Source organism: Maylandia zebra, linkage group LG2 (genome assembly GCF_041146795.1).
Source record: "Maylandia zebra isolate NMK-2024a linkage group LG2, Mzebra_GT3a, whole genome shotgun sequence".
Taxonomy (NCBI): domain Eukaryota; kingdom Metazoa; phylum Chordata; class Actinopteri; order Cichliformes; family Cichlidae; genus Maylandia; species Maylandia zebra.
This window is the reverse complement of record NC_135168.1, coordinates 9,329,210-9,339,013: the sequence shown is the minus strand read 5'-3', so window position 1 is coordinate 9,339,013 and position 9,804 is coordinate 9,329,210. Positions and strand designations below refer to the sequence as shown.

Here is a 9,804-nt window from a genome sequence, read left to right as displayed (position 1 = left end):
CGTCCTTTCCTTCTGATGCTTCTGTAACTCACTGATATATAAACTCTTCCTCTCCACTCGACCTCCCAGTAACAGCGACCAGTCAGACCATTTCTACACAGCAGCTGTTCCCGAACATCAAATCTGTCTGGATGATCAGGATATGACTGAACCTCCCACACATGTGTCACCTTCCTGTTGTTGTCAGACAGTTGGAGCCTTTTGTTCACTGTGTTTGTGTCGATTGTGAGTTGACAGGAATCTGATGGAGAGAACAAACACAATCCAGCTGCAGTTATTGATCCATCATCTGTTCATTGATTGACACTTTGATGATGACTCCTGACATGATGAAGATGGTTGAATGTGTGCTGCTTTGTTTTCATGAATCCCATTAAAAACACACTTACACTTCCTCAGACCTGGTCTCAACCATCGGACTCCAGCAGGCTCCACCCTGAAAGGAGGAGGGGGGTCAGAGCAGCACAGTCAGCATGCACACATGGACATTACATGGCTCTCACACACACACTGTTACACACTGAGCTCAAAGCTCGGCTCCACTGTTTTATTCAAAGAAATCTACATTTATTTATCAGCACATTTAAAAACAGCTTGAGCCAAAGTGCTGCACAGAGTAGAGAGAAAATAGGAAACATACACAGTAATGACTATAAAGACTGGTCAGGATTGAAAGCTACAGAGTACAAATGTGTTTCCAACCGGCTTTTAAAAATGTCCAGTGTTGGTGACGACCTGATGTGAAGGGCGACTGTTCCAGAGTTTGGCTGCAGCCATCGATAAAGCTCACCTCTGTTTTTACGTCTAGTTCTGGTCAGAAGCTGCTTATCTGCAGACCTGAGGGCTCCACTTGGATTCTTTTGTTAAAGAGAGATAAGATGGAGCCAATCCATTCACAGATTTAAAGACAACCAGATCTGGAAGTGGATTCTACCACGTACTGGTAACCAGTGGAAAAAGCTGGTGATGGGTCGTCTAGCACAGACCCACCGCTGGAACCAGACAATTGATGAGGGAGAGAACTGTGACAGCGCCGTTCCTTCACTTGACCTCAGTCGCTCTCGTCTGCTCCCTCGTAACACTGCTCTTTATTGAGCTGACATGAATATGCACAAGTTCATTATGACGTCTTACACAGGTATGAACAAAGAGTACCAGTCTGTGCATTGTGTGCGTGTGTGTGTGTGTGTGTGTGTGTGTGTTCCAGATGTGACCCTGTGACCCCAAAGCTGGTGCTAAGAGTCCAGCGGTCCCCCTAACAAAGGGCTCTTATACTTAACCAGACACAGAGTAGGTGTCCTCCTGCACCAGGGGTCTCAAACTCGCGGCCCGCGGGCCAATTGCGGCCCGCAGGACGATAGTTTTTGGCCCCACCTTAATATGAAAATGTAATGTTAGTTTGATAATGTATGACACTTTACAGTGTTGTGGGCGGAGCTGAATTAACCCACCAATCAGGGTGGGATATGGATCTCAGGGGACACCAGCCGGGCTTGATGCAAGCAGGGAAACATTTCTCAATGAGTCAAAGTTCCAGCAGCGTTGCCCTGGAGTGTTTCTTTCTTTCTGTGCCTGGCTGGCTTCCTCCTTTCTATTGGGCAAACGCCGACATTCGCCCCAGCGCGCTGCGTTCACAACACTTCAAAAAAAGTTGTTTTTTTAAGTTGCTGCCCAGCGGGACATTATACGTATATAGATTTATACACACGTCAGTGGGATTTAAAGTTATTTTTCCACAGAGAGAGATCTCATATTAACTCTCACAGTGATGCGTAGGCGGCGGGATAAAAGAAAAGTCATGAACTCAATGCAGCCCAATTTAGTCTGCAGTCACATAGCGACACCTGTTCATCGGCAACAACAGTCCCCGGTAACCCGGACTAATTATAGGGTCGCACCGTAATTTGTGGCTCGATGTTTTTATTTGCATCACTGCGTTTGCATTGCAGCAAACATGAACATTACATATATTTCAATATAATGTAAAAGCAGTCAAAACAACTAACATCAGAAACAGCTGATGTTATTTGTTATATGTCACGGTGTCATTTCCGCTTCTTTCTCCTGTAACAACAGCCCGGCGCCGTGAGCAGTCGCCTTTTTTGCGCTCGCTATCCCTGCACGTTCTACCATCTGCAAACGCCACGGTGTTCGTGTCGTCATGAAAGACATGAACATCGAGCGTAAAAACAAAGGAGACTGCTACCGGCTTTTTATCTGACGATCGCCGTGCTACGGTTGCAAGAAAAAGAAGCAGAAATGACGTTCTCTACGCGTTGAGACGTTCCCCGTCCGTCGGCTAAACGCTTGATTGAACCTTCAATGCGACAGTGACACCAAGTAGAATTATAAATGTCACATAGCCCCAAACATGTCTTTTTCAAAGCCTGCGGTGAAGAGAAAGGTTGGTGATGAGCACCGACAATTTCAGGAAAAGTGGGAAATGCAATATTTCTTTGTTGAGCACAGGGGCACCCCGACCTGTCTCATTTGCACAGAGAAAGTTGCGCTGCACAAGGAATACAATTTGAAACGTCATTACACAACTAGACATGCTGAGGTGGATGCAAAATACCAGGGAGACGAGAGAGCGAACCGGGTTGCCAGTCTTAAAACAGATCTACTGAGGCAGCAAGATTTCTCCAAGAAAGCAACCAAAGAGAATAATGCAGCAGTCGGAGCCACGTGGTTAGTGAGATGATTGCTAAAGCAGGGAAGCCATTCACAGAAGGTGCATTTGTCTAAAAGTGCATATTGCAGGCTGCAAATATAGTCTGTCCGGGAAAGAAAGGTCAGTTTAGCAACATCAGCCTTTCTGCCAACACCGCAGCAGATCGCATTTCTGACCTGTCAAGTGACATTTATGACCAACTGTGTGAGAAAGCCAAATGTTTCAGTGTATACTCAGTCGCTCTTGATGAGACCACAGACATCACCGACACTGCCCAGCTCCCAATGTATGTCCGTGGTGTTGATGACAGTTTTGAAGTGATGGAGGAGCTGCTCACAGTAATTCCAATGCATGGCCAGACCACCGCTCAGCAGATATTTACAAGCTGTGTGATGCCATTGAGAATGTTGGTTTGCCATGGAAGAGGTTTGTTGGAATAACAACAGATGGAGCGCCATCAATGACAGGGAGGAAAAATGGACTGGTGGCACAAAACAAACTGGAAGAGGAAGGCGTGGAGGAGGCCATTGCTCTGCACTGCATCATCCATCAGCAGGTCCTTCGCAGCAAATGCCTGAAGTTTGACAATGTGATGTCTATTGTTGTGAAATGCATCAACCAAATCAGATCCAGGGGCTTAAAGCACCGAAGGTTCTGTGCTTTTTTAGAGGAAATGGAGTCAGAATATAGGGATGTGCTCGACTTCACTGAGGTACGTTGGCTCAGCAGGGGAAATGTATTAAAGAGACTTTTTGAGTTGAGAGCAGAAGTGAAGCCTTCATGGAGAAGGATGGAGTTAGTGTTCCTGTGCTAACTGATCCCAAATGGCTCATGGACTTAGCTTTTCTTGTTGATATGACACATGAGCTTAATGTACTGAACAAGACGTTACAAGGCCAGGGGCAACTTGTCAGTGCTGCCTATGACAACGTGAGAGCATTCTCCACAAAACTGGCGCTCTGGAAAGCTCAGCTCTCTCAGACAAACCTTTGCCATTTCCCAGCATGCAAGGCACTCGTGGGTGCAGGCACACCATTCAGTGCTGACGAGTATGTTGATGTCATTTTGAGGCTACAGGAGGAATTTGATCACAGATTTGCTGACTTCAAGACACACAGAGCCACCTTTCACATTTTTGCGGACCCCTTCTCCTTTGATGTGCAAGATGCCCCTTCTGTGCTTCAAATGGAGCTCATTGAGCTGCAGTGCAACTCTGAACTCAAAGCAAAGTTCAGGGAGGTGAGTGGAAAAGCAGACACGCTTGGACAATTTTTGAGAGAATTGAGCCCTAGTTGCCCTCGGCTTTCCCAAATGTTCAAGCGGACCATGTGCCTTTTTGGTAGCACATACTTGTGCCAAAAGCTCTTCTCCACTTTGAACTTCAATAAGTCCAAGTACAGGTCCAGACTTACGGATGATCATCTTCAAGACATACTGAGGGTCGCAACTGCTTCCTCCCTCAGGCCAAATCTGGCTCGGCTATGCGAGAGGAAACGCTGCCAGGTCTCTAGCAGCAAGGAGTAGGCAAGAGAAGCCATGTTCAGAAGAACAGTTCATTTTCTACAGTGTTCCATTCATGTTCAGAAGAAGGTTATAGAACTGTTAATACAGACATTTCAATCTAAATACAGCAGATATAGAAGACTGAAAGAAACACACAAGTTCACTGACTAAAAATATCTTATTATTATTTTATTTATGTATTACAGATTGATTTATTTTCTTATTAATTCTTAATTTGTTTATTTATTTTTCATATTTTGTGTTAAAAAATAAAAATAAAGAGATTTGAGAAGATTGGAATTTTTTAACCATGCCTTTCTTGTGGAAAACCTAATGCGGCCCAGCCTCACCCAGACTCTGCCTGCAGCGGACCCCAGCTAAATTGAGTTTGAGACCCCTGTCCTACACCATAAATCAGTAAGAGAGGGTACGACCTCTCTCATGGCCCCAAGTGCATGCCAGAGCACTCTGGAAGGTACACAGAGTCTTTACAGACTACTAAGGATCAAACCTCTATCATCATGCAATCGATTATACAACTCTAAGCATATATGAGTAAATATTTCTAAGCATAAATGACAGTCAACAATATAAACCTTAAAGCTGGTTTTAATAACAGAATTCATTTGTTTCTCAAATGAGAAAGAGCTATCGAGAAACACTCCTAAATCTTTAGTTCTTAACTTTTCCAGTGGGCCAAGGTCAACATTATTAGATAATGCTAATTCTTTTCCCTTACATTATAACAATGTGAGGAGTTAATGCTAAGTATACTGCCATTAGCGGCTAATTCTAATTAGGGGTGAATAATTATTAGTAGCTAATGCTAATATCGTTTTCTCTTACCTTTTAACAATGTGAACAGCTAGTGCTAGGTAGGCTGATGCTAGCAGCAAATGCTAATTTGACGTGAATTAGCATTATATTAGTGAGGAGTTACATACCAGCTAGCTCCTGTGTTCACTGAGATATTCAACATCTCTTTATCTCAGTCGGTGATCCCCACATGCTTCAAAGAGTCCATCATTGTCCCTGTCCCGAAGAAACCCCACCCTGCTTCTCTCAATGACTATCGCCCTGTAGCCCTCACCTCAGTAGTGATGAAGTGATTTATATTTTATTCCTTCCTAGTTAAATTTACCCTTTTTAATTTTTCATATTTATTTCCTATCTTATTCATAGCCTTTTCCTTTTTTTGTTTTCTTTAGGTCACGAGCAGTTGTCCAAGCATTTCACTGCATATCGTACTGTGTATGACTGTGTATGTGACAAATAAAATTTGAATTTGAATTTGAATTTGAGTTAATGCTAACTAGGCTGCCATTAGGGGCTAACTCTAATTAGGTGAATAATTATTAGCAGCTAATGCTAATATTGTTTTCCCTTCCCTTTTAACAATGTGAGCAGCTAATGCTAATTTGATATGAATTAGCATTATATTAGTGAGCAGTTAATGCTAAGTAGGCTGCCATTATTAACTAATGCTACTTTGACGTGAATTAGCATTATGTGCTAATACTAATACTGTTTTTCCTTCCTTTTTAACAATGTGAGCAGCTAATGCTAATTTGATGTGAATTAGCATTATATTAGTGAGCAGTTAATGCTAAGTAGGCTGCCATTATTAACTAATGCTACTTTGACGTGAATTAGCATTATGTGCTAATACTAATACTGTTTTCCCTTACTTTTTAACAATGTGAGCGGCTAATTCTAAGTACGCTCTTGTAAATATTTAATTCTAATTTAGTGTGAATTAGCATTATTCAATAATGCTAACACTGTTTTCTCTTACTTTTTAAAAATGATAGTAGCTAATACTAATACTCTTTTCCGTTGGGTAACAACGATGTGAGGAGTTAATGCTAAGTAGGCTGCTTTTAGAGGCTTATTCTAATTAGGGCTGAATAATTATTAGTAGCTAATGCTAATACCGTTTTCTCTTTCCTTATAACAATATGAGCAGCTAATGCTAATTTGATGTGAATTAGCATTATATGAGTGAGGAGTTAATGCTAAGTAGGCTACCATTATCAGCTAAAGCTAATTTGATGTGAATAAGCATTTATGCTAATACCCTTTTCTCTTGTGTTATAATTAGGGATGGGTACCAGTATCCGGTGCCATGATGGCACCGGTTCTGACATAAACGGTAGTAACGAGACTGAAAAGCAGCGCACATTTCGGTGCTTTTTTTTCCTGAGCTGTGACACACTTTAGATTCTAGCCAATCATTTTACGTTTCCGAGGATAGTAGGCGGGTCCAGGTACGTACGTTCTTTTAGAGCAGAGCTACAGATTAAAAATGCCCAAGGCAAAGCGGTCAAAAGGCTGGCTGTACTTCACAGCAAAATATGCAAACTCAGCAGCCTGCAACAAGTGCTTTAAGCTGATACTGTGATACTGTCAAAGGAGGTAACACCTCGAATCCGATGAAACACCTGGCAACGCATAGCGTTTTTTTTCAAAGCCGAGAAATGCGCCGTATTTGATAGCTTGCTGCGAGACCTCACACCGAGCACATCTACTGCTGGTGGGTTGCCTGTTATCGGACCTGGAGTTAGCAACATTCCCCCAAAAAACACGAAGAGTAGAGTCCTGGCCCCTAGCCCTGCCAGTGTAGCAGAAATGATGACGGATGATGATGCAGCAGCAGCCGTTCTTCTCTGCATGAGTAGCTTAATGTTGTTCGTGTGTAATTTACATTGAGTAGGCTAACCATGTTATTACATTAATGCATGTAAGGTGAACTAGCAAACATCATCATAGATATATGCGGCTGTCTTCTTGTTTGATGGCAGATACTCCCTTCTCCCTGGCCAAAAAGGCTAAAATGACCAAAAAAAAGTGGAAAACAGCTAAACATGAGAGGTTTTTGGACAAAGTTTGTGTTTTTTCATTGGTTAAGCACTGCTTCCAGCCAAGAGTGATGCCATATATGCCCCATAGCTGCAGAAAAGGCTAACATTGTTATCTTTTTACAAAAAAAACAGCTGAACATGAGAGATTTTTGGACCAATTTTGTGTTCTCCATTCTTTAAGCACCGGTTTGAGTACCGTTTAAGCACCGGCACCGTTTCAAAAGTACCGGTTTGGCACCGGTATCGGATCAAACCTAAACGATACCCATCCCTAGTTATAATGATGTGAGACGTTAATGCTAAATAGGCTTCCATGAGTGACTCCTTTCCCTTGCATTATAAAGATGTGAAGAGTTTATGCTAACTAAGCTGCCATTAGCAGCTAATGCTAATACTGTTTTCCCTTTCTTTATACAACTTGAGCAGCTATTGGTAAGTAGGCCACTTTTCTCTGCTAAGGGTTTGTGTGACCATGATGGAAACTCTGATAAGCTAATGCTGCTAAGCTAATGCTGTTTATGGGCCCTGTTAGAATCAATATTTCATTCTCATTCTGTTGTTTGAGAACAATAACAGAAAAATGTGAACTTGAGAACAAATTTATTGTGAATTCAGCTGTGAATGTACAGTTTGTCATTATTTAAGCTTCCATTTCCAAATGTTAGCTGACACTTTATTAGGTACACTGGCATCTATCTCAGGTACACCTGTGACCTAAATGATCCTGCAAACAGACTCCTTGGAGACCCCTACATAAATATCCATGAACTATCCAGCTAGACTAGTGTGTCTGTCCCTGAAAATATTCCTGCATGTGTGATTGTTCATGTTTCATCTGCAGGAAACAAACAGGAAGTGAGTGAAAGACACAGGAAATGTTTCCAGCTGTTCCTCCTCTATCAGATTTTCTCTCCATACCTGAGAGTGTCCAGTCTCCAGCCTGGATCCTTCAGTCCAGCCGAAAGCAGCTTAATTCCTGAGGGACCTGGATGATTGTAGCTCAGGTCCAGCTCTCTCAGATGGGAGGGGTTGGAGCTCAGAGCTGAGGCCAGAGAAGTAAAGCCTTCCTCTGTGATCAGACAGCCTGACAGACTGCAGACACACAAAACAACAATCTGTCAACAGTTGTTTTCTCTTTGTCACAATAACATCTATCCATTTACATCCATCCATTGTAACTTTATTTATAAGTGACAATACCCAACAGACAACAACAGTCATCTGAAGCTGTTTAACAGTGTAAGGTAACCGCCTCCACTGTGAGCAGCACTTGGTGATGGTGGGAAGAAGAACTCCCTTTGACACAAAGATCCTCCCAGTGAAAACAGGCTCCAGGAGGAGCATCTACCATGACTGGTTGCAGGGTGACGGGAAAGAGAAGAGATGAGCTCAGAGAGACAAGAACAAAACAGAGAGACAAAAGTTAAGGACATGCAGTAGTGACATATAAAAGCATCAGGAGTGAAAAGAGGGGAGAAAAGAGCAGAGCATCATGGGAAGTCCACCAACAGCCTGAGCCTATAGCAGCATAACTAAGGGATGGTTCAGGGTCACCTGATCCAGCTCGAACTATAAGCTTTATCAAAAAGGAAAGTTTGCAGCTGATCTTCAAAGTAGAGAGGGTGTCTGTCTCCTGAACTCAAACTGGGAGCTGCTGCCACACCCAGTCCAACATAGCCAGGCTTTCTTTGCTGCTTTGACAAAACCTCAAATCCCAGTCAGAGATGATGAGCATCATCACAGTGATGATCATTTCTCTGTAACCCAGGCTTTCTGCTTCAGGATCTGTGCATGCTCACAGAACAAGGAGACCTTTAAACATCTTTTCACTAAATGGATGGACTGAGCTCAGCCTACAGCCTACAGATGAACTGGTGCCAGAGATCATAAAGAACATCAAACAGTCAAATTCAACACTTTTAATGGAAATATGAGATTAATGCTGCAGACAATCATGAACCTGCTGAATTCATGAACATCAAGAATGCAGCAAGTGGTAAAATAAAGATTTGACCTCAGTGTGCTCAGTGTTCCTGTCTATTCCTAACATATTCCTAACATGATAGCTGCACTTTAGAGCTCTAAAACTGGAACTGACACATGTTTAAACTCTACATGTTACTCAGTACATTCAGTTCTGACACTCGCCCACAGTCCAACAAAGGAAACATGGAGATCACATCAGTTTGTCATCAAAGTCTAATTTTTAGGGCAACTTAACCTGTTATTATCTCGTTAACTCATTAACTGATTAACGTCAGCAATTATTTTAATCACAGTTTTTAAAATCATGATTATTGTGAAAGTGCTCACTGGCTCTGAATATAACAGCCATGGGTCACAGGAAGGATGTTGATCAGTGCTGGCTTGAAATGGGCATCATTATGCATCTCAGCCAATGGGAGCATTGAGGGTGGGCCTAATACTACTGCAGCGCTCACATGACCCAGGACAGAAAGAAAGGGGCGGGGACAGAAACATGGAGACAGGTACAGATCTTTGACATGTTCATTTTAAACTGTTCCAGGAGGCAGTGTTGATACAACTAAAGTTATCTGTTGTTGAAGAAGTCGGTCTGAGGAACGTTCTTAGGATCAACAAATGACGGCATGTATGAGCCTCAAGACGCAGCATCACAAGAAGAACACATGAGCTGTAGAAAAAGGAGAGACTACGAAAGCCACGGTGTTACAACATGAACCAGCTGTTGGTCTCTCTGGAGACTACTGGGCGTGGCTGTGTAACCATGGTTACCTGGGAGTTACAGAA

The 9,804-nt window shown here is 42.6% G+C and overlaps 1 long non-coding RNA gene across 1 annotated transcript; it reads right to left on the bottom strand.

The window, feature by feature from the left end:
* LOC143413543 (uncharacterized) lies at window positions 1-8,365 on the bottom strand. The gene is made up of 3 exons (XR_013094146.1): window positions 7,954-8,365; window positions 390-436; window positions 1-241 (listed from the first exon to the last, which is right to left on the bottom strand). It is a non-coding gene; the product is annotated as an uncharacterized LOC143413543 (long non-coding RNA).
* Between the last annotated feature and the right edge of the window lie 1,439 nt (window positions 8,366-9,804).